Source organism: Paramisgurnus dabryanus, chromosome 2, assembly GCF_030506205.2.
Source record: "Paramisgurnus dabryanus chromosome 2, PD_genome_1.1, whole genome shotgun sequence".
NCBI lineage: Eukaryota > Metazoa > Chordata > Actinopteri > Cypriniformes > Cobitidae > Paramisgurnus > Paramisgurnus dabryanus.
The window spans coordinates 21,814,324-21,839,197 of record NC_133338.1 but is presented as its reverse complement, the minus strand read 5'-3'; the positions used below and the strand labels follow the sequence as shown (position 1 = coordinate 21,839,197).

Here is a 24,874-nt window from a genome sequence, read left to right as displayed (position 1 = left end):
TTTAACTTAGTTGGTAAGTATTGCATTCACTAGCTAAGTTAAAGAATAGTTTTTATTGCAATTACTTATTTGTCCACTGGGGGCAAAACTGCAACATATTTGAAGCAACATTTTAGATTTGTACATTTGCTACAGACTTAAACTTCAGTTTTTTTAAACTTAAGTGTATCTTCCAAGTGTTAATAGGAAAGTCTAGATCACGTTTGATCACATTTTGTGCAAGAATATTTTAAGATGGAAAAATGGAAAATAATAACCGTACCATACCGTCCTTCTATTTACTGTTTGAAAGAATGTGGTCCTTACTTCGGACCATTTGTGGGTATCGCTTCTCGGCCTTTTGGCTAAGATCAAGTGTAGTATCTGTTCTTATCAGTTTAATATCTGATACGTCCCCTACCCGGGGACCATATATTAAATTGATTTTTGGAACTGGGAGATGGAATAGGGGCTTGCTCCGTCCACTCCACGCATCGACCCGGTATTGCAGTACTTCCGGGAACGGTGCACCCCCCCTAATGTGGTGAAAAGAAGAACTGTAGGTGGCAGTATAATAAAAAAATTAGGAGGATGTTGATGAACCCAACAAAAGTGGTTTATTTATTCAAAGCAGTTACAAAGTATAAAAAGTACTCAGTATTTATTGAAGTTGGAGTGAAACCTCAACAAAGTCAGTCTTAACACTTCATACGGTCTCAAACCAGTTTTCCCAGCTCCAAAGCTAATGAGGTATCCCCTTTTAAATGTAAATTAAGTCTAGTGTAAGAAATGACCCTTGGCACCAACAGTTTACCCAAACGGGGGATCGGACTGATCTAATCAGTCTACGGTGATACCCAACTGTGTGCTCACCCAACTGACTGGATTGTTTAGACAGATGTCTTTTGTTATCACAGACCCCTTTTGACCTGTGTTGGTTCTCAAAGTTTTACTTTGGCTCCCATAATTAAGAAAATATCACTTCAGGTTATATTAGTGTATTGTTTGGACTGAGATTACCTCTATGATTATCAAGACTTTTAGAGGGATGAGCTTGTTTTAACGGCGAAGTTGTGGTGGAATCTGTGTCAAGACAGACAAAAAAAAAATTTTTTCACAGTGGCGGTAAGGCCTACAGGTTTAATACTGGAAGTTGTTGGGGATATTTTTATAAATGTATAAAAGATAATGACAATCTTTTAAGTGAAACAACACACTACACCCTGTAAACTGTTGCACGCTATTTATCAACACGAAAATGGATAACTCACATGAAACTTTGATAGACATGATTGAGTTTTTCTAAATCTTACCCGTAAACGTTTTATATTTTATAGAAAACTGTGTTAAATAAAATAAATACTTTTAAAAATGACAATAAACAAAAACTTGGGAAATGTAGTCTATTGATAATTGTCTTTACAGTAAAGGAGAGCATGGCACAATCCAACGCTTTTTGGTTTTGGATCAATCATTCAAAAATATTTGAGTTTGATTAATTATATTTACACAAGCAACACACACATCTCTGCTACAAATGAACATTTAACGTTTGTTTCTAGTACTTACCATTCTTGGACAATTACACCAAACGTTACAACTTACCTCATAGGTGGGGTTATTTGTAACACTTGCTAAAAATTAAGGCTGTGTATCGCCAACAATTTCCCGATACGATACGTATCCCGATACAAGGGTCCTGATACGATACGGATCACGGTACAAGACTATTTTGAATTAAATTTTTTGTTCAGAATTTAGTAACATCATTATTATTATTATTATTTATTATTTATTATTTATTATTATTATTATTATTATTATTATTATTATTATTATTATTATTATTATTATTATTATTATTATTATTATTATTATTATTATTATTTATTATTTATTATGTTATTATCTGTTTATTGTAAATTGAATAAGCAGTGTTGTAACAGTTGTGTTTTTGCCATTCATTTATTAGCTTTTGGGGTAACATAGAAATGCTTAAAATCCCAGAGTTAGGTTTTTTTAAAGCAGTTTTACAAAAGATTTAGTGCCTTACTCTAGGCATTATATTTGTCTCTCACTTAATTATTCTATATCAATGAATATATCTATAAACATGCAGTCAGAGTTAATACTATTTAGTAGAAATCAGATTATTAATGTGACCGCTATAGTTTGAAGTAGCTCTGTATCTCTTTAGACGTACAATTTTCACATGCAAATCTTTGTCGTGTTTCTTCTCAAATGCGTTAGTACTGTTTTATAGTGGCTAATAAATCCCTTTGCAGTAGTATAGGCTAAGATCTGCGCTTTCATACGGAACTCATTGATTTTAAATACACACAAGGGCGCGAGAGAGAGAGTACGCGGCTCGCTTTGCGTGACAGACACGCAAAGTGAAAGTATACCCCGCTACCTTTAACTCTACGTACTCCACAGGACACGTGTGTCCTTTTCCAAATGGATCACGGATCAACAGTGATTCGTCACGTTACTTTTAAAAGTGCATCCAAATCGATACGGAAGGTGCTATCGATGCGCGCATCGTCAGGCGTCCATGACGATGTATCGTCGTATAGATATTTTGAACACAGCACTACTAAAAATTAAGTTTGTAGGCAAATATTTAAATACTTTTTGTCTTTATACTTGGAAGTGGATATTGTTTATATATCTGTCTATAATAGACAGGTATCCACACTGTATTCATTCATCCAGCCCTTTTCTAATAATAGTTCAATTATAAATGAATACAAATTTAAATATGTGAGACAAAGCAGCACAATTGACAATTTTTTTTTATATGTGACCCAGTCTGTAATGACCATACTGCAGTTTCAAAATAAAATTTTGAGATAATGAGCATCAAAGTCTGATTTAAGCCAATTATTTCATTATAATTTCAATCTTTGACGTGACCTTATTCAATCAATATTAATGAACAAAAATACATTTGACACACAATTTTTGATAAGACAGGCACATTTATTTTGTTGGCAGCCAGCAATCATTTGTGTGTAGCCTATTTAAAACAATGGCAAGATTTAGGCTAACGTTAGCGGTTTTCATATCGTAAGTGCTGAGGGGTTATTTGTAACACAGCGTTAAAACTAACCCCGCTGGGTCAAAATATTTTCAAGCCCACAAAAAAGTTGCCAAGAGCTGCAGACGTATTTCAAAACGATGCTATGTTTTAGTCAACAAGACACTGATTAATATGACATAGCATTGGATTTGGTATCTTACACACCCAACTTAGAAACCGAAAAAAAAAATTACGATAAAGATTTCCTTGCATGCCACCAAAACATTCTTTAATCAATAACTCTCTGGAAAAACGTTATACAGTTCCAATAATTTGCAAGAGCTCGTGTTTTGACAGCGTGAAAAAAATACCGGAAACAAAATGCTCAACCTTGTGGAACAATGTAAACGATCCGGGTTACAAATAACCCTATTCGTTTTTGCCCCGCACACCCCTATATAAAAATATCTGTATTTTTAATGCATTTATTAATGCATTAAACATGTTTTGACTTAGTTTTTGTGTTTCTTTGTTGTTTTTACACCCCCCAGTGACTGTTGCCACCAAATTGAGGCCAGTGCCACCCCTCTCAAATGTTAGTCTGGAGCCATGTATTGGTTTGTTCATCGCCTGTTCCATTACGGAAAAATAGTTTGACACAAAAATAATGTTGCGCAATGTGCATTAAGGATAGACCTTGAGGAAATTGAGGAATTGACAGAAACGGTATTGTTGAAATATAATTTTAAGTCTTTATTTTAATTTTATTGTGTGTACATGTTCATAGTTTCTGAGAGCTAAACCAAGCAATGTTGCCAACTAACTGATAATGAAAGTGGATTCCTGCAAGTTTCTGTCTTACCATAAGATGAAAGATATAGGCAAGACTATCAATTGGCCCCTGGTGCCTTTTGTTCCATTGTGCGAGTTGGTTGCCATTTGCTTATGTTTGGGCCTTGGGTCTGAGTCAAAGGTGAATGGCAAGCCTAAAGTGAGAACCCATTTCTATGGTAATGAAATGTCTGAGTGAGACATTGGGCGAAATGTCGATGGGATTAAGAGTTGGTAAAACTGAAGGATTGGGAGTGGCAGGGTTACTTCTTTTAAATGCTTTGTTTAAAGTTAAATGCTTTCCAACATGTTTCCAGCTGCAGCCCCGAAGCGCTCCACATTTCAGGTCACACAGTCCAAGGCACTCCTCTCAGGTCGCAAGTGATGACCATATATGGTTTTTTTAGTGTTCTTATTTTTACATCAATTGTAATGGTATTTATATGTATAATATTTGAAAACTATATTTGAAAAAGCTTAAATATAATTATATATCTGTTGATTTATTAACATTTATTTTCATGTAGTTAACTAATTAACATCATTGCATAGGGTTTTCCATTTGACTATTAAGATATAATATTTACTTAATGTTCATCATCAGTCTCTACCTTGTTCATTAGGTAACAAACTTTTATACCCTTTGTCTTTAAGTATTTAATGTCAACCCTTTATTTTTTAGAATTCATATAATCATTAACAAAATGATACTTGTACTTTCATATGAACAAACATTTCAGCACAAAAAAACACAGGTAAAGTTTAATTTAATACTACAATAAAATTTTATATTACAGTAAAACTCTATGTGCTAAACTAAATGGCAATAGCAAACTGGACTCGTGAAAAAAACATTTACTGAATTCACAAAAAAGATTCCATGTTTTCCTGGAATGAAAAACAAAATGTTAAGGGATCCCTGAAACCTTCCAGCTGTTCCATGTGATTGTAAAATCTAAAACGAATGAACTGTTACCAAAAACAATGTTAATGTAGATAATTAATGTCACTACATACTTTTTCATTTGAAATAAAAAAAATTACATTTACTTCATGTTCATCATCAGTTGTTTAAAAATAAACATTGACACGGAGCATCATTTTTAAATGTCAAATACACTTTAAATAAAATGCATATTTCCTAAGTTAATATTTCTGAAAAGACAAAATTTTTTACGAATTCAACTACACTTTAAATAAAATATATATTTCCTAAGTAAGTATTTCTGCACCACAAAAACAAAAAAACAGAACGCCTTGCGGTTATGTTTTTACAACTGTCCCTCGCTTCCGCGTTCATCCTGAAGCACGTGCTTCGGTGCCGCCCCCACTTCCACCATGAGACAAGCGCCCTGTATCGTCTGCCCTGAATTGTGGCGCTGCGGGGCTGCAGCTGGATAATATTGGACCCGCCCCTTACTTATGGCCTAAGATGGATGGTTAGTCAGACTTTGTGATTGCAGCGCCTGAGCTCTTTGCTCTTGACTTTGAAGATCGCTTTCTGCTGTAAGGACTACTAAATCCAAATCTCCTGGTCTTCACTTAAAGGTTTCCAACCGTATGCAGAGTTATTTTTTGATCGTATTCCCTTATCATCATTGAAACTGATGTTCCCTAAAGTGACTCCCCTTCAGGGTCGATGTACAACTCATACTTACCTGGCAGGGGAGACACCATGATCATGAAGGTGGTTCACCCAGAGCGAGGCTCAGCCATTGCACTCCGGCTGTGCTGACCTTTGCGAATTCCCCAAATGTGGGAATCTCGACTGCATAATTTGTGGTAGTGGGGGACTGCGTTCGCGCTCTCCCCTGATTTTGTTGTTTAAATACAGATTTAATTTGTTCAAAAGCTCATTTAGCTCATGAAGTCTGTGGTTAGAAGATGTTCTATGTTTTTAACAAGCAACGTTTGTAATTTATTTGGTGTTTTTAGAATTCTTGTTTTTATAAAAACACAGGCTGCCCCTAAACCCCCACTTTAAAGGTTTAGTTTAAAATTATTAAATTAATATATAGTTTTCTTGTAAAACTTCACATAGCAACATGAATCCACTTTCAAAGTCCTACATGTTACATTACCTTTATAAATGACACAAAAAATTATTCTAATAGTCAGTGAGTTTATGTAATTGTTTTAAACTTATGTAAGCATATGGCCTAAATAAAACATTGCTAAATCCAAATTCCTTGATTTTCATTGTTATTAAAAAATACTAAAAATTATTTTAAAATTGAAACTGCATTTAATTACAATACCATTCAACTAATTGACATTTCTTAAACTAACTTAGTTGGTTATTATTGCATTGGCCAGTTTATTGAAAAATGGGTTTTATTGCAATTACTTACTTGTCCACTGGGGGCAAAACCACAATGTATTTAAAAACAATTTAGATTTTACCTTTTACATTTCCATTGTATCACTATTCTATTCAAAGTGTTTCTTCCTTCTTGTAAATGTTTTGTGATGACTTAAGGTTAATTGTATTGCACTGGGAGAATTGTGTCTGTGTCTGAAGAAGCATAATGTCATTTTAGTGTCCATACAGCCTTCTAATCTTAAAGGAATTCTGCCATTTTTAAACTTACAGGTATCTTCCAAGTGTAATAGGAAAGTCTAGATCACGATTGATTACATTTTGTACAATAATAATAATCTATGATGGAAATAATGGAAAATAATAATAGTACCATACCGTCCTTCTATTTACTGTTTCAAAGAATGTGGTCCCTACTTCGGACCTTTTTTGGGTATCGCTTCTCGGCCTTTTGGCTAAGATCAAGTGTAGTATCTGTTCTTATCAGTTTAATATCTGATACGTCCCCTACCCGGGGACCATATATTAAATTGATTTTTGGAATTGGGAGATGGAATAGGGGCTTGCTCCGTCCACTCCACGCATCGACCTGGTATTGCAGTACTTCCGGGAACGGTGCACCCCCCTAATGTGGTGAAAAGAAGAACTGCTGTTTAGTTTTTTTTTAGCCAATCTTTAGATGATGTGTAAATGTTCTCCAGTTTTTCCAAATGACTCCATCGTGGATATTAACACATTTAATCCAAAATGCTGATTTGTTTTTCTTTACAGGTCAACCTATGCCATTTTAATTTAGTAATTTAACAAATAAGTAATTCATCTGAAAAGCAGGGCAGCCTAATTGGAAAAATAAGATTAAAATCATCACATGGCCAGTAGGGTTGTTAACGATGACTATTTGAACGATGGTTGACCGTATCAACGTTAACCGGTCAAAGTTGTTGGTTAAACAAAGTGATCTCTTCATTAGGCTGTAGACAGTGGATTATATGCTATTACAGTTAGTCATCTCATTCAAAGATATTTTCGTGTGAAGTGAACAAATCCCTCATATTCAGTTTTTCATTACTCGCCTGTTTGTACTTAATAAACCAATAAAATCATTTGGCGCGGGGTCACAGCGTTTGGGTTTGCACGCTCACAAGGTTTGCAAAAAGTAAACGCTACAATTGCAGTTTGTGGTCTAGTCATCTACAGTAAAGTCTGAATTTTAGCTGAAACCATGAAAGTTTTATATAATGGCTCTTACATTTACCAGATGACAATCATAACAAAACCTTTCCAAAGGAGGATGATAAAATACTGAATTAATTCATTGACTAAAATAATTGGCTGGGGTGCCTTAACTAAAGACTGTGGAGATGTAAGTAAGGTTGTTCTCTCATGGTTCTTCAAAATAAATATACGATTCTGGTCTACTGATTAATGTTTTTTAATATGACACCATTTTTAGTGATACTCACACACTTCCATCATACAATCTTGAGTTAAAATGAATGTTTTTTTGTTTTTAATAACCTTGTATAATTTTTAGTTTTGAAACAAAGATTTATAGTGCCAAAGAAAAGGATTTTTCCATCACCTGCAATTAAAATTAACTTTAAACTGGATTTCCATTTTACAGTATCTAAATGCTACTGTAACTGTGTAATAAAGTACATTACTGCAAAAACCCCAGTTTTACAGTATACTACTTTATTTTCTTTTTTATAATTAATTTAATTTGTATTATATGTAATTGGCTTTAATTTTAAGATAAAATTAATTTTAACCTAACGATGCTGCCAACGTTTAATCCAAATAGACACAATTCCCAGTATCGAGGTCTTTATTTAAAACAATACAAATGCTTTAAATTACATTTAAAACATGCACATTTTAAATCTTTTGAAGTAATACATTTTAAATAACACAAATTAAAAACTTACATGCGTTTTACAGTGACTACAGGTTTAGTTCATTCAAAAATTATTTTATCATTCAAACCCAGTGATTTTCTTTGACCCAAAATGCTGATGTTTTAAAGTGTTTTAAGTTTGCTGTGACCATCTCTTAGGCTTCTAAAGGATGCAAATGCATTATAAAATGGCTCCACATTATATGTGCTATATATTTCAAGTGTCCTGAAGACATGCAAATAAGGTGTGGTGAAAAAATAATCCAAGAAATCAATTTTGTCATTTCTCTGAATGAGTGTTCATGAAATTGCAAATAAACAACTGTACCTGATGGATAAGATGCTCACAGTCAAGTTTACTGTCAAGTCTGAAACAACCAGGACATTCCAGCAAAATATTCACATCAGGAGAGACTTTGGGATAGGTCAAGAACTTCAGGAAATGAATTACACACACAATCAGTTATGCCTATAGAAAACGTAGTTACATGGAGTTATGCTATAATGATTTGATGTTATACATTTTGCATTCTCCTTTTGAATCTGGAGGAGGTCATGGTCCATAGCACTGTAACCAGAAAACCCAAAACATGACAAAATCAGCATTTTGGTCCTGAAAATCTTAAAGCCATGATGGGTATGAATGCTGTAAAAGTAAAAATGGCAAAATTAACATTTTTGTAACCCTTTCATTTATAGTCTAAAAGTTTGCCTTAAAGGGGACATATGAGAGAATTTAAGATGTAAACTAAATCTTTGGTGTCCCCCAGAGTGTGTAATTGAAGTTTTAGCTCAAAATACCACACAGATAATTAATTACAACATGTTAAAATTGGCACTTTGTAGGTCTGAGCAAAAGTGTGTAGTTTTTGGGTGTGTCATTTAAAATGCAAATAAGCGGATGAAGTGGAAACACTGATCACAATGATGGTGGTTTGTTGCAATTGAAACTCAATTGTGCTGTGAATTATTTTCTCTCTCTCTCTCTCTCGCTCTCTGCACTAAATGGCTGTGCAGGGGTTGGATTGTGCAGATAAAGGGGGCGGTATTATCCTATTCTGACATCACAGTAGGAGACAAATTACAATGACCTATTTTTTCACATGCTTGCAGAGAATGGTTTACCAAAACTAAGTTACTGGGTTGATCTTTTTCACATTTTCTAGGTTGATAGAAGCACTGGGGACCCAATCATAGCACTTAAACATGGAAAAAGTCAGATTTTCATAATATGTCCCATTTAAAATAGAACTGGTTTAAAATGAAACAATGACTGCCTGTGCTTACATCCATCTTTACATTTTATGTAAAAAAAGGCAAACAACATGCAGTGCAATACAAAGTATACATTTTTATCAGCATGTGCATTCCATGGTTCGAACACATGACCTTTTATGATGGACCCAGCAAACAGAGAAAAGTTCTAAGAACGTTCCTTGAAAGTTCCCAATAACGTGATGCCAGCATAAAGTGTTCACCTTTTTTTATATTTCTTGGTTGTTTGAATGTTAGAAGAATCTTACAGTCTGTCATGTCTAAACGTTATGACAATGTCATGTTTTAATGTTCTCACAATGTTTAAAACATCCGTTTTGTATATTTTAAGAATGTTTTTGCTTGTAAAGAAACACTGCATTCTATTATTTTAAAACTGTTTTCCTTAATGAATAAAACATTATTTCTTAATGTTCTTTAAAAATATTGCATATAAACATTCTTAAAATATACTAAACAGGTGTTTTAAACATTGTCAGAACAATAAAACTGACATTGTCATAACGTTTGAAAATGATAGCAATGATATAACATTCCTCTAACATTCACACAATCAAGAAATGTTCCTAAAACATTAAAAACTGGACACTTTTATGTTGGCTTAACATTACTGGGACATTTGAGAACTTTGAATGAACATTCTTTGATATTTTATGTTACCTGGGTAGCTATAGAGGAGATGTACTCTTCACATTTACTTGCAGTAAATACAGTAAATTTACTTACTAGCGTACAGTACTGAATGCACAGGAAATTATTTGTCATAAGAAATAATGGTAACACTTTACAATAAGGTTTATTACATTATTTAACATAAACTAGTAATCAGCTGCACTTATACACCATTTATTAATCTTTGTTAATGTAAATTTCAACAATTACTATTAAAATCTTTTTAATGTTAGTTAATGCACTGTGAACTAACATGAACAACAATGAAAAGTACAGTACTGTATATAATTTGTTACAGCTGTTAGTTAATTAAGGAGCCCTAACTAACCCTATGCAGCACATATCTTATTGAGAAGTGTCTCACCTTATACAGATTGTTCCACTCAAACTCTGTGAGGCGGTGAAGAAAGGATGAATACTTTTTTTTAACCACCGTTCGTGTATTTGGTTAAATCCTCCTTAGTTTATCCTCACAATGAATTTTAGACAACAGAAAAAAACTATTTAATACATGATGCTAAACAATCATTTTCCAGTATATACTGTTTTGAAATGTTAACCAAAATAGATGTACTGTACTCAAATCATTGCACCATGGCCACAGGTCCGTGTGTTATGATAGTGGGATGTGGTTTGTTGATACCTTGGCCTCAAAAGTAATTTAACAGCAATTAACATTGGCAGCAATTAACATTGGCCAAATTTGACCCGTGGGTTCTCCAGGGTTAATCTAAAACAAATTCGAAAACTTTTTTATGCAAATGAGGTTTCAGCCTTTGTTTACACAATTCACATTTTAAATATAATGTTTCCCGATTGGCAATCGCACACACAACATGCGCTCAAATGTTGTTCCTTGAACCACACGTTGAAGTCGTTTGTAAAACGAAATGTTAAGCCAACTCTTGTTATATTCGGAGGGGACATTCTAAAATGCTTGACGTAGTTTAACGAATTTGACAGATAAAATTCAGTTATACCTTATTTAAAACAAGATAAGTGCTTTTTTGTGGTTTTCTATGGGAGGAAAACACTTAATGTTTAAGTTATCGTTTTGTGTTTATTCTCATCCGCTTGGCTTAAACAGTTACATAAATTATGCGTTAAGTTGTTATATACTAACGTTAAATCTGATCTTTTCATATCATTGACCTCTCGTTAACCTACGTTAAGCATTTTCTTTATAACGGTTTTATAAAAGGAAAACACTAGCATGTAAAGTTAATTTAACACCCTGCGCGTGTTTGCGCATGTTTGCTAATATTACCATTATAATGCGTTAAACTTTGTTTATTCATTAACTAACTGTTTTAAAATGTCCCAATCAGGACAACCGTGGGTTTGATAATAAATAACTTATAAGCATAGATTATTATAATAACATATAATAACATTGATTATTTTACCTTGCTGGTCTTGGGTATCTTCAGTTGAAAAAGTGCTGTTGTCTCGGGGATTAAAGACTTGGTTAAACTCTTCAGTTTAGCGGCACCCCTCAACTCCGCCCTCTAAACACCTGTACTGCGTACTACGTCTTATTACGCTGTGTGCGTGGTCATGAAAAGTTAATGTTCGTACATGGATTTAAGCATCACAGTTTTAAAACAAGTGATTTTAAGCCATTGTAACACAAACAACAGAGCTATATGCCCGCGCTGTTTTTTGTGAGAGGAGCATGCAAGTCGCACATCCGCTGCTTTGCTTATTAAGCTTGTGAGCAGTTTTGCCATTTAATTGGGCTTAAATACATATGCATCAAAATTCCCCTCTTTGCAGGTATCCACATAAACACAGTAACAGTGAACAGCTAAAAGAAAGATAAAATGTGTAACAGTTTATTAGATTCGGGGTCGGACTTTGGTCTTAAAGGGGAAGTTACCTAATTTTGCTCTTGCCTGTCACTCATGATTATCAAACAGCGTTGAGAGAAAATCTCTCTCTGCTCTTCACTTAATCACTTTTCTACCTTTAATAAGATAAACATTATTATTTATATATTTATTTCATCACTGACTGTTAATCTTCATTTAGTTTTGAGTTTTGTTTTTTAATGTTCTTTTTATGCATTTGTTTGCTTATTGCTGAAGAACTATGAAAGAAAAGTGTATATTATTTTAATGTACTGTTTACACTATTTACACCACCAGAGAAAAAAAGTTTTGTGTGGGTGTTTTTTATGTCTCATTTCAGAGCGCATCTAAGCAATATTTAGCAGTCACAGTCCAGTCCATGTCACTATCAAGCTTACCACTATCTTTTTGTCACACAGTATCATTCGGACACAGAAAAGAAAGCAGCAGGAGAAGATTGACGCCGTTTTCAAGAGAATTCCTGTAAGTGAAATTTTAAAGCTTAAAAATGAAAAATGTTGACATAAAACACGATATTGTTTGCATTTATTTCATGATATTACTTTTAAATATGCCACAGCTGTAACCGTTTGATCCTATTCCTTTACCACTGCACCCCTGTAAGGAGAGAAGTTGCTGGAGGCATCAGTTTCAGAGAGGGCACAGGAAGGTTCAAAGGTAAGCAATGAAATTAATGTTAAAGTTTGTGAAAGAGGTCTATGAAGGAAGAGAGGCTGTGTGTGTGTGTGGGTGTGGAAAGCTCTCTGCATAGTTTTTCTCTGTGCTTGTTGATGCAAAATTATTTAAAATATAATTGCAGCTGTGGAGAGGGCATAGCAAAATTCATTCTTCATGTCTCTGTATGCACAGGCCTAATTGGGCGCCACCAATAAGGCTGACGACCCCTTGGGGCAGTTGGGTTTTGCAATATCAAGGTGCATTTAAAATAAAAACACCAATTTGAAGGTGACTAGATGGTTTCAGCAGTAACAACATAAACAAACGGTTTTTGTTGAAAAATGTAAATTCTGGTTAACTTCCATAAAGAATCAATAACAGTGGAGTCCTTTAAGAGTAGTTTATTTCTGCGCTCCCTGTTAGTGTAAAGCCGAAAGTATACTAGGGACGTCTGCGTATGCGCGCCGTCCGCATGACGTCATTTTCGTCATCAGGAGGGTCCGCGTGCAGCCCAAAATTTGAGACCGCGCGGACAGTGCGCGTACAGTCCGCGTACGACAGCGCATGCGCGAGAAAATATTTAGACCGGACACTCCACTATAAACAATTATACAAAGGAAATAGACAGCATTTGCACACAAACTATCGTTTTTCTTTAACTTTTACTTCTTCCAAGAACAGAAAGCTCTGGAGCATGTTTGTTTGATTCCTGTTCTTTGTTGTCTTGTTGTTTTTACTAAACTGTGTTTGCAATGGTGGATCAGTTACATTTCTTCACCTATCCTAATGTTTTAATGTACTGTAAATGTCGCCAAATCAGTGCTGCCCTGACAGCCTGTTAGACTAATAATTTGAATAAGAAATCATTTGTATTGGGTATAGTGTCGAACGCGGCCATCCGCGTGTAGCCGCGGGGACTATACTCGGAAAGCTGCGCGTGCGCGCGCGAGCCGGACGCGGACGCGGAAAAAAGTATACCCGGCCCTTAAGTCTGTGCGTTCATGTCAGAAAAACAGTTTCATCATTATAGGTGTAACGTTAGTTCACCTTGCTTTGAGAGTCGTTGATACGCTGTTTGTTGTAATTATATCAATGATACAAACGAAGGCACATTTGCCATTGTCAACTCCATCTTGGACCTGTGCCGCACTTTTAGCAGCGATACTTTAGCAACCTTTGGTATTCTACCACTAGAAAACCTGCAACAGTCAACTTGGCTAGCGTGCAGCACCTTAGACAGGCAGTAATGATCAGAGACATCTATTGCAGGCATTCAGAGCAACTCCTGCGTGCTCGCCTAATTCTTTCCTCCTGCTGTTTGTGTTTTGCACAGGTGCATGACACTGTTTTTTTCGACCATCGACAAGTTTGAAAGAATTCAATTATTATGAACAATTAATCAATGATCGATTAATTGTTAGAATCCTTAATACGTATACATTATATATTAGGGGTTTGGCGAGATTTCCAGAGATTAAATGTGTATTGCGAGATTAAATATGTCACAAGATTTCTCATGTAGGTGAAATGCTGGCTGTTTTTCAAATAAAATACTGCATCCATCCATCCTTCATATCTGATGTGCTAAAACCAGTTTTTTAGATGCTTTTTCTGAGGTTCTGAGGTACAAAGTTCCACTCCTTTGCTTCTGTAACTGAAAAGGCACTCATACTAAATAGACTTTTCCTCAGAGGAACAACACAATCTCCTCTGGACCGACCCTCGTGTTACTCTCTGTGTGGTGTTTTTTTAATGTTTACAAACTGAATAAGAGGCGGAGATGACACCCCATGGATGATTTTGTATAACGGACAAAAGTTTGAAAACTTGACAATTTCCTAACTTAAAAACGTATGCTTTTGTAAAATGGCACAATGATGATATCTTAATGGTTTCTTATCCACCATTTGAATGTTTCTGTTTATAAAGTAACTTTTAATGTTGTTTTATTTGCCTGTGACCAGGTTGTAAGACCTGCCTGAAGTGACAAGTTTGATCATATAAACCGAAAATTAGCAATATCAAATTTGACTCGATTGCAGACCTTTTTTATCTGTGATTTAAAAGTTAGTTTAGAGTCTATTATGATGCCTAATAGGCCTGTTGCCTGTCGATGACGCTTTGCAAAACATTAAATTTAAGGCCCAAAAAAAATGATCACATTCGTCTAATCTTTCGTAACGATCCGCTAAATGCCCGTCCCATAAGCAGGCTGTCAAAAAAACGCATCTCTGTAGGCAGCCTGGGCTCTGAGATCTGCACTTTCACCAACCACTCAAAACCAAAATAAAGTTTTCCAACCAATCTCCGACCGGGTATGGCTGTTGTAAGGTAGAAAAAGCCAGTGCCAACCCTTATAACCGTCACACCATGTCGGTGATTGGAATCTCTTTAAAATGATGTAAGTGAAAGTCGTACATCTACATGATTTCATCGTATGGCTGGAAGTGTGTATAGTAAATTTCTTGTGGACTGAATAAAGTCAACGATTGGCATTTCTTTTTACGACAAAACCCAGCACCGTGTTTTTATTCTTGACGTGATCTTTATAGGCTTCTGTATGATTGTTAACTGGACTGGATTGCGCATTGAACTTGAAAGCGCGACGCTCATATCCGATAACGCACGTGCACTGGCAGAGCTTAAACGACTTCATGTTCGCGTCTTTCTGGCTTAAACGGACAAATGCTCAAATGTCAAAATAGCTGTCTTTGTGATTTTCATAGTAAACGTGGTTATGATACGTCTTAAACGAATAAACATTGTATTGCATTCGGTCTTATAATAAGCATTAACTGTCTCTGTCATTAAAGTTAATTAAATATATAAGAAAGAACTTTCTTTCTTTCGTTGAGAGCCTTTCTGGTAAGGTGTCACGCTGGCAAAGGCATCACAAATATTTGTTTGTTTTGGTTGACATCCAGTCCCAGATTTGACTTTGTATTCATCGTAAAGAGCTTTGTGGTGCCGTTTTAAGTGATCAGACAAATTGGTGGTGTTTCCTTGTTTTGTGGTAACAACTTTGACACTCCATGCAAAGTACCTCTTTTTGGTCAACGTCCTCCTTTTTGTAGCCGAAATAGTCCCAAATAGATGATTTCGACTTTCTTTTTGGTACGAAATAATTTTTTGCGGCGGATCCTCTTTGTCGCACATTTTTAACAGGTGAATTTTTGCTGTGAACTGTGAGCGTGAGCAGCGGCACAGCGAACCAATCACTGTGCAGGCACGTGGAACCCCCAGCAACAAGCTATACGACAAACTTGTGTTTACTGTGTGCTACCCTGGTGCTACTGCTCTCTTAATACACCATGGACTAATACCTTTGACATTGCATGTTCTGGCGATGTGACTATCGCTCACCCGCACATTGTGATGTCGATGTTAAAACAGAATATCGTTCAGCCCTATCGTATACTGTAATAAGCCTATAATAATAATACATTTTAATAAAATATAATGACTAATAGACACAGTAAACTCCGCCTCATATGGGCACTCTGCACAGTCGTATGAAAGGCAGTGCGTACATGACATAATAAAAGTTTCATTATCAAGTGTTATTTTTCTACTTGTTAACCTCGCTTTCGGAGTCATTGATACACCATTTGTTGCACTTTTCCCGTTGTCACCTCAGCTTAGACCTGCGACGTACTTTCACCAAAGATGCTTATATTATGAAGACTTCAACCTTCCATTAGAAAACCTGCAACATTCAACTTGGCTAGCGTGTAACGCCTCAGCCAGTAAAAAATTATTATCAGTTATGTATGTTGCAAGTGTTCAGAGTGTAACAACAGACTGAAGATGGTCTTTGATTTCAGTATCCTAACTGTATTTTCACTTTCTGTATCAGACCCTATCAGATCCACTGCGGATGCAATTTTATTGCGTTAGCAGCCAGCCTCATCTCGCATGATGTTAAAAAGCCCAGGTGTGTTTGGAATTGAGCATCATTGTGATCATGGTTAGTTTATCTTCTGCGCGCATGTTTAATTTTTTTCACCGGCTATATGTGCTTTGCACAGGCGCTGCACACACATGCTTGCTTTTTCGACAATCGTTAAGTTTAATCGATTTAATTCTTATCGACAATTAATCGAAGATCGATTAATTGTTAACATCCCTAATTTAAGCCCAAACATTCAAGTTCACTGTTTTTAAAATACAAGTGATATTCTCACACTTCCGTTATACAATCTTGAGTTAAAATAAGTGTATTTTGTTTTTTAATAACCTTGTATAATTTTTAATGTGGAAGACAAAGATTTATAGTGATAGAGGAGTTTTCCCATCACCTGCAATAAATAAAATATTAAATAGTGTAGGCTGACTATAGGTCTTGTTATTGTTTTGTAATTTGTAGTTTTGTTATAACATATCATAGCTTTGTATAAAATGTTCAATTTGTTTTATCTCCTTATGTGTAACCCAACCCAGCCCTTAATATTAGAATTAATGACAATGATGATTTTATTAAAAATGTATATCTCAAATTTATCAGCACATTTATTTTGAAGAAGAGAAACATCTTCTTACAAGCATACCATTGAAGTACTTCATACTGTCAACTACTTGAAGATACTTCATGTTAACAGTTGCCATGTTATTTCTGACCCTTTACTTTATTATACTCACTGTCAGCACAGCTTAAAAACATCACATATTTGTTTATCGCCTGTGTTTCAATACAGAATTTTCTTTTATTTTAAAGGGGACAGAGAATGAAGAACAATTTTTACCTTGTCTTTGTTGAATAATGGTAGTCTACCCGCATTCACAAACATACAAAAAGTGCTAGACATGCTAAACATCTCAGTCTCATAGAAATTCCTCTTTTAGAAATGTCAGCCAGAAAACGGCTCAATCAGAAAAACTGATGCTTATGACATCAAAGGCATCTCACTGCCCCTTAACTTTAAAATAATTGGCTACCTTTTTTGAGTGGCAGCAAAGTCAGCCAATCAGTAATGAGATTGCAAGTTAAGCCAGCAGGGGGAGCCAAATATGTGCAAAACCACTTGTTTAAAATCCCCCACCCTAATAGAGCTATCTGAGAGAGGTTTTTAGGAAGCTTCTTAGGCATTACAGACCCAAACAAAAACTTTTTTGTCTACATGTCACATCACAGAACAAGGATAATTACCCCGTTCAATCATTCTATGTCACCTTTAAGCTATAAAAAATAATGATTCGCAACACGCGTTGTTAAAGATATAGTCTACAGTCCAAGTTTTTAGGAATTGATGGAGACTGTATTGTTGAATTACAATTTTAAGACATTGTTATTATTTTATTGTATTTACATGTTCATAATTTCTAAGAGCTTAACCAAGCCAAGTTGCCAACTAACTGATGATGAAAGTGGATTCCTGCAAGTTTCTGTCTTTTGTTCCATTGTGTGAGTTGGTGGCCATTTGCTTATGTTTGGGCCTTGGGTCTGTGTCAAAGGTGAATGGCAAGCCTAAAGTGTGAACCCATTTCTATGATAATGAAATGGTCTGAGTGAGACAGTGGGTGAGATGTTGATGGGATTAAGGGTTGGTAAAACTGAAGGATTGGGAGTGGCAGGGTTACTTCCTTTCAATTCTTTGTTTTCCATTTAGGGGACTGCCACCTAAAATGTGTATAAATGCAATGCACGGCTTTACAGTAAGTCAGACTTGGTGACTGCAGCACCTGAGCTCTATGCTCTGATTTGAAGATCACTTTCTGCTGTAAAGACTACTGCTCGAGGCAATCCAAGTCTCCTGGTCTTTGCCAAAAAAGGTTTCCAACAGTATGAGTTGTTTTTGAATCATATCGCCTGATCATCGTTGAAACTGATGTTCCCTTAAGTGACTCCTTTTCAGGGTCGATGTACAACTCATACTTACCTGGCAGGGGAGACACCATGATCATGAAGGTGGTTCACCCAGGGCGAGGCTCAGCCATTGCACTCCGGCTGTGTTGACCCCTGCGAATTCCCCAAATGTGGGAATCTCGACTGCATAATTTGTGGTAGTGGGGGACTGCGTTCGCGCTCTCCCCTGATTTTGTTGTTTAAATACAGATTTGATTTGCTCAAAGCTCTTTCAGCTCATGAAGTCTGTGTATTGAAGATGTTCTATGCTTTTAACAAGGAATGTTTGTTAATTGTAATTTATTTAGTGTATTTAGATTCTTTATTTTTATAAAACACAGGCTGCCCCTAAATCCCCACTTTAAAACTTTAGTTTAGTTCACAATTATTACATTTATATGAAGTTTTCTTGTTAATGAGGATATTAGCTCTGCATTCAACACCATCCCACAACCGGCTTGGTCTCAAAACCACCTTATGCAACTGGCTGCTGGACTTTCTCACTGGTAGACCACAAGTTGTTAGAGTCCGTTCCAATGCATCCACTACCATCACATTAAACACAAGAGCCCCTCAGGGATGTGTCCTAAGCCTCCACCAGGATGTTAGGAAGCTGAACTCTCTCCCCTCCCTCCTCTCTGTCCTCAAAAAATGCAACAAACTGTAGCATCCCCCCAAAAATGCAGTAGCGCCTCACTGCAGAACACGACATCCAGGGGGCGGGGTTGGATTTAGATCCAGGGGCGGAGCTGGATCCCGATCCAGAGATCCCATTGGTCGCCAGTTTTACCACAAGACACGTCATACACGTGTTGCTGCGTTACCATTTCCGCATTTAGTCGTAACTAAATTAAGTTATTATTTTGACATAATAACTAACTTCACTTATGACTACAATAAAAGTAGTGCCTTTAGGGTGAAATGTAAGTTTTTTGCTATTATGTTTTGGAGTAAAACATTTCGGGTAAGCCTACTACGAGTAATCTTACCACATGCAGTTTAAGACCTATTAATGGATACAGTCATGGGCGGAAATCCCGGGGGGGTCGGGGGGGACAGGACCCCCCCTATCTGAGGGTTGTCCCCCCTAAATTATCATTAGAATATGTGTATTGAAAATAATTTAATGATTTATAATACTTAAACTAGTTGTGTAAGAAGTGAAACAATACAAATGCAAACGGAGCAACAACAAAAAAACGTTTTAAATATTTGGATTCCCCCTCCCTTGCCTCACAGTGGTTTGGTCCACTGCCCACGCCCCTTTTACCTCACCACCACACATTCCGGTGGTAGAGAAGTGTACGGAGCCGACGCGTTAATAAGCTATATACAATACAACGTTTCCCATCACTTATCAGTTTATCCTCATATGTTTTAAAACTGGACTATTTTGACATATAAACATGAACATATTTCGTTTTCTGAGAACAGAAGCAGATAAACGATCAAGAAAACATTTTTATGCATTCATGCAGAGGTGAGGCAGAGCTGAAAGTAACAAATTACATTTACTCACCTTGCTGTAACTGAGTTTTTTGTGTACTTTTACTTTGAGTAGTTTTTAAAATCTGTACTTTACTTTTACTTAAGTATGTTTAAAGTATTGTTGGTTACTTCGCTACATGTTAAATCATATCCGTTACTGAGTAAAAATAAATAAAAAAGTAAGGTGATAAAGACGCGCCACGGTCGGATGATTGATTGATGGGCGGGGGAACGCGCAAAAAGAACCATGGAGAGGGACGAGACAGGCGCAGGCTAATGCAGACCCTCAATTCAATTCTTACGAAAGAAACCCCTGGCCATTGACGCAAAGCGATTGTTTCATTCAGGTAGGGTTCATGCTCTTGAGTACGGAGTTTGAGAATTGCCGACCGTGTTTAACCGCTAATTTGCACGATGCATTTTTAATACATGCGCATTATCTTCCGAGGTCTAGCAGCTTCGCGTCAAGTCAAACAACTTGAGAACGTCCTCGAGAATGCGCAGATCATTAGACATTGCAGAGAGAGAGAGAGCGCGAGAGAGATAGATTGAAAGACATCAGGTACACAGGTCTGGGAGCTAATAAACGTGTAAAGGATGTATAGTGTATAGCCATGGCACTCATCTCATTATATGTTCATTTATGTATATAGTTTAATAACAATGTATGTTACCAGCAATACATCAATTACAACCTTCATATAATGATTGTATTTACTAGCTGCTGACCTCATATTATTTTTGCTTCAAAAGTGCATAACTCACCTGTAAAAATCATTAAATAATTCCATAAATGTTTCTTAGTTATAAAAAGCTTTTTATTTTATTAACATTTGTTATTGCACTTTAATTGTAGAGATGTTTACAATTAAAAACATAGTTTGAGATGTATATATCCTTCCTTTGTGAACTATACTAGAAACCTCTCCCCGCTGTAAAAAAGTAACTCTTAAAATTAAAATGACTTTTTACTTGAGTAGATTTTTAGACCAGTAACTTTACTTTTACTTAAGTAAAATATTATTAAAGTAACTTTACTATTACTTAAGTAGAAAATTGTATTACTCTTTTCACCTCTGCATTCATATGTATTAAAATTAAATTTGCTTCCGTTCATAGAGAAAGAGAAACGTTTTCTATCTGTACCCATTTCCTTGCAAGTACAATTTTGCCTGTATTATTGGTGTCCCCTTCAAAAATTGTTCTTGAAAAATTTTATGTTTATTGTCCCCCCCAACATTTAGATGAGATTTTCGCCCCTGGATACAGTATTAATATGCATAATTATTAAGATATATAGGCTATGGCATGTTATTTAGAAATTAATAAATTGAATGTTTATCTTGTATGGACTTTGAACTTGTTTTAACGTCTTTGCTTACAGCCATTAGGAAACAGGTTTACTTTTTTTTTTAAATTTGCTAATAAAAGATATCAAATAAATAAGTTTATATATTTACTCGTATAGGAATAGCTGTGTAATAAGTGGGATAATGTACAAATAAATCCCTTCAGTGATATCAAACTGTCGGGAACGTGTCCTTACCTCCCCTTACACCTAACTGTGATACTTTCTAAATTATGAATCTTTCTCAACTATATTATTAATCAAACGTACACTTAAATTGATTAAGAGCAAATGTTGGTGACCACAGGTTGCAACTAATTGCGGGCTGCAACAACGCAAATATACTGGTTCATTTGGCGGAACAAAGTATATAAAGTGGGAGGAGTTTGATCTAGATCCAACCCCGCCCCCTGGATGTTGTGTTCCGCAGTGAGGACCATCTCCAAAAATGCACAAACAATTAATCACACTTTGCACTAGCCTCTTCGACATAAATGCTGTTATCAAACCTACCACATCATTGGTTACACTATGTAAATATATGGAGTATAGACACTATTCTTATGTGTCGAAAATGTCTGCATACTATTATATACTATTGTATATTTATTTTATATTTCTTGAAACTTTTTGTTGCTGTTGTTGCAGTTGCCGTTTTACACTGCAGGGATTGAGGGAACAAGATTTCTATACTCTGTCAATTCTACTGAATGTGCCAGACATACAATGAAGTTGACCTTGATATTTATCTTTATAAATTCTTTGAATTTTGCACATGACAATAGTTTTAGTCATTTAATATGTTGAATTGTAACACTGATTTGACCAATTAATGGTTTAGATTATTAGGTTTGTTTATTTCCTTATTTTTTGTATTTTTTACAGATAACTTCATATGGCAACATGAATCCACTTTTAAAGTCCTACATTTTAGATTACCTTTATAGATGACACAATAGAAAATTATAATAGTCAGTCAGTTTATTTAATTGTTTTAAACTTATGTAAGCTTAAGGCCTAAATAAAAAATTGCTAAATTCTCTGAATTTCACTGCATTAACAAAAATTATTTAAAATTTAAATTGCATGTCATTACATACTATTCAATTAATTGACATTTCTTCAACTAACTTAGTTGGTTAGTATTGCATTGGCCAGCTAAATTGATTGAAAAATATATTTCATTGCAATTACTTATTTGTCTATTTGCTATAGTTTTGATGCATTGTATCACCTATTCTATTCAAAGTGTTTCTTCCTTGTAAATGTTTTGTGATGACTTTAGGTCAATTGTAACACTGGGAGAATTGTGTCTGTGTTTGCAGAAGCATTTTAGTGTCCATACTGCCTTCTAATCTTTATTAAAGAGACATCTGGCATGTTAAACTTAAATTTATCTTCCAAGTGTTAATAGGAAAGTACAGATCACACTTTGTACAAGAATATTTTAAGATGGAAATAATGGTAAATAAAAACAGTACTATACCATCCTTTTATTTACCGTTTCAAAGAATCTGGTTCCCACTTCGGACCATTTGTGGGTATCGCTTCTCGGCCTTTTGGCTAAGATCAAGTGTAGTATCTGTTCTTATCAGTTTAATATCTGATACGTCCCCTACCCGGGGACCATATATTAAATTGATTTTTGGAACTGGGAGATGGAATAGGGGCTTGCTCCGTCCACTCCACGCATCGACCTGGTATTGCAGTACTTCCGGGAACGGTGCATCCCCCCTAATGTGGTGAAAAGAAGAACTGTAGGTGGCAGTATAATAAAAAAATTAGGAGGATGTTGATGAACCCAACAAAAAGTGGTTTATTTATTCAAAGCAGTTACAAAGTATAAAAAGCACTCCGTATTTATTGAAGTTGGAGTGAAACCTCAACAAAGTCAGTCTTAACACTTCATACGGTCTCAAACCAGTTTTCCCAGCTCCAAAGCTAATGAGGTATCCCCTTTTAAATGTAAATTAAGTCTAGTGTAAGAAATGACCCTTGGCACCAACAGTTTACCCAAACGGGGGATCGGACTGATCTAATCAGTCTACGGTGATACCCAACTGTGTGCTCACCCAACTGATTGGATTGTTTAGACAGATGTCTTTTATCACATACCCCTTTTGACCTGTGTTGGTTCTCAAAGTTTTACTTTTGCTCCCATAATTACAGTAGCGCCTCACTGCAGAACGCGACATCCAGGGGGCGGGGTTGGATTTAGATCCAGGGGCGGAGCTGGATCCCGATCCAGAGATCCCATTGGTCGGCAGTTTTACCACAAGACACGTCATACATGTGTTGCTGCGTTACCAGTTCCGCATTAAGTCGTAATTAAATTAAGTTATTATTTTGACATAAAAACTAACTTTACTTATGACTACAATAAAAGTAGTGCCTTTAGGGTGAAATGTAAGTTTTTTGCTATAATGTTTTGGAGTAAAACATTTCGGGTAAGCCTACTAGTAATCTTACCACATGCAGTTTAAGACCTATTAATGGATACAGTATTAATATGCATAATTATTAAGATATATAGGCTATGGCATATTATTTAGAAATTAATAAATTAATTGTTTATCTTGTATGGACTTAGAACTTGTTTTAACGCGTCTTTTCTTACAGCCAGGAAACAGGTTTCCCTCGTAGATGGTTTACTTTTTTATTTGCTAATAAAAGATATCAAATAAATTTGTTTTTATATTTACTCGTATAGGAATAGCTGTGTTATAAGTGGGATAATGTACAAATAAATCCCTTCAGTGATATCAAACTGTCGGGAACGTGTCCGTACCTCTCCTTACACCTAACTGTGATACTTTCTAAATTATGAATCTTTCTCAACTATATTATTAATCAAACGTACACTTAAATTGATAAGAGCAAACGTTGGCGACCACAGGTTGCAACTAATTGCGGGCTGCAACAACGCAAATATACTGGTTCATTTGGCGGAACAAAGTATATAAAGTGGGAGGAGTTGGATCTAGATCCAACCCCGCCCCCTGGATGTTGTGTTCCGCAGTGAGGACCATCTCCATAATTAAGAAAATATCACTTCAGGTTATATTAGTGTATTGTTTGGACTGAGATTACATCTATGATTATCAAGACTTTTAGAGGGATGAGCTTGTTTTAACGGCAAAGTTGTGGTGGAATCTGTGTCAAGACAGACAAAAAAATTTTTTTTTTTTCACAGTGGCGGTTAGGCCTACAGGTTTAATACTGGAAGTTGTTGGGGATATTTTTATAAATATATAAAAGATAATGACAATCTTTTAAGTGAAACAACACACTACACCCTGTAAACTGTTGCACGCTATTTATCAACATGAAAATGGATAACTCGCATGAAACTTTGATAGACATGATTGAGTTTTTCTAAATCTTACCCGTAAACGTTTTATATTTTATAGAAAACTGTGTTAAATAAAATAAATACTTTTAAAAATGACAATAAACAAAAACTTGGGAAATGTAGTCTATTGATAATTGTCTTTACAGTAAAGGAGAGCATGGCACAACCCAACGCTTTTTGGTTTTGGATCAATCATTCAAAAATATTTGAGTTTGATTAATTATATTTACACAAGCAACACACACATCTCTGCTACAAATGAACATTTAACGTTTGTTTCTAGTACTTACCATTCTTGGACAATTACAACAAACGTTACA

The 24,874-nt window shown here is 35.5% G+C and overlaps 5 non-coding genes across 5 annotated transcripts; all 5 read left to right on the top strand.

Moving 5' to 3' along the window:
* Positions 1 to 324: 324 nt before the first annotated feature.
* LOC135730921 (U2 spliceosomal RNA) lies at positions 325 to 515 on the top strand. Its single transcript, XR_010526132.1, has one exon. It is a non-coding gene; the product is annotated as a U2 spliceosomal RNA (small nuclear RNA).
* Positions 516 to 5,482: 4,967 nt separating this feature from the next.
* Positions 5,483 to 5,646, top strand: LOC135730908 (U1 spliceosomal RNA). Its single transcript, XR_010526119.1, has one exon. It is a non-coding gene; the product is annotated as a U1 spliceosomal RNA (small nuclear RNA).
* A 941-nt stretch (positions 5,647 to 6,587) lies between these two features.
* On the top strand, positions 6,588 to 6,778 carry LOC135730925 (U2 spliceosomal RNA). The gene has a single exon (XR_010526136.1). It is a non-coding gene; the product is annotated as a U2 spliceosomal RNA (small nuclear RNA).
* Positions 6,779 to 18,392: 11,614 nt separating this feature from the next.
* On the top strand, positions 18,393 to 18,556 carry LOC135730902 (U1 spliceosomal RNA). Its single transcript, XR_010526115.1, has one exon. It is a non-coding gene; the product is annotated as a U1 spliceosomal RNA (small nuclear RNA).
* Positions 18,557 to 22,745: 4,189 nt separating this feature from the next.
* LOC135730926 (U2 spliceosomal RNA) lies at positions 22,746 to 22,936 on the top strand. Its single transcript, XR_010526137.1, has one exon. It is a non-coding gene; the product is annotated as a U2 spliceosomal RNA (small nuclear RNA).
* The last annotated feature ends 1,938 nt before the right edge of the window (positions 22,937 to 24,874 follow it).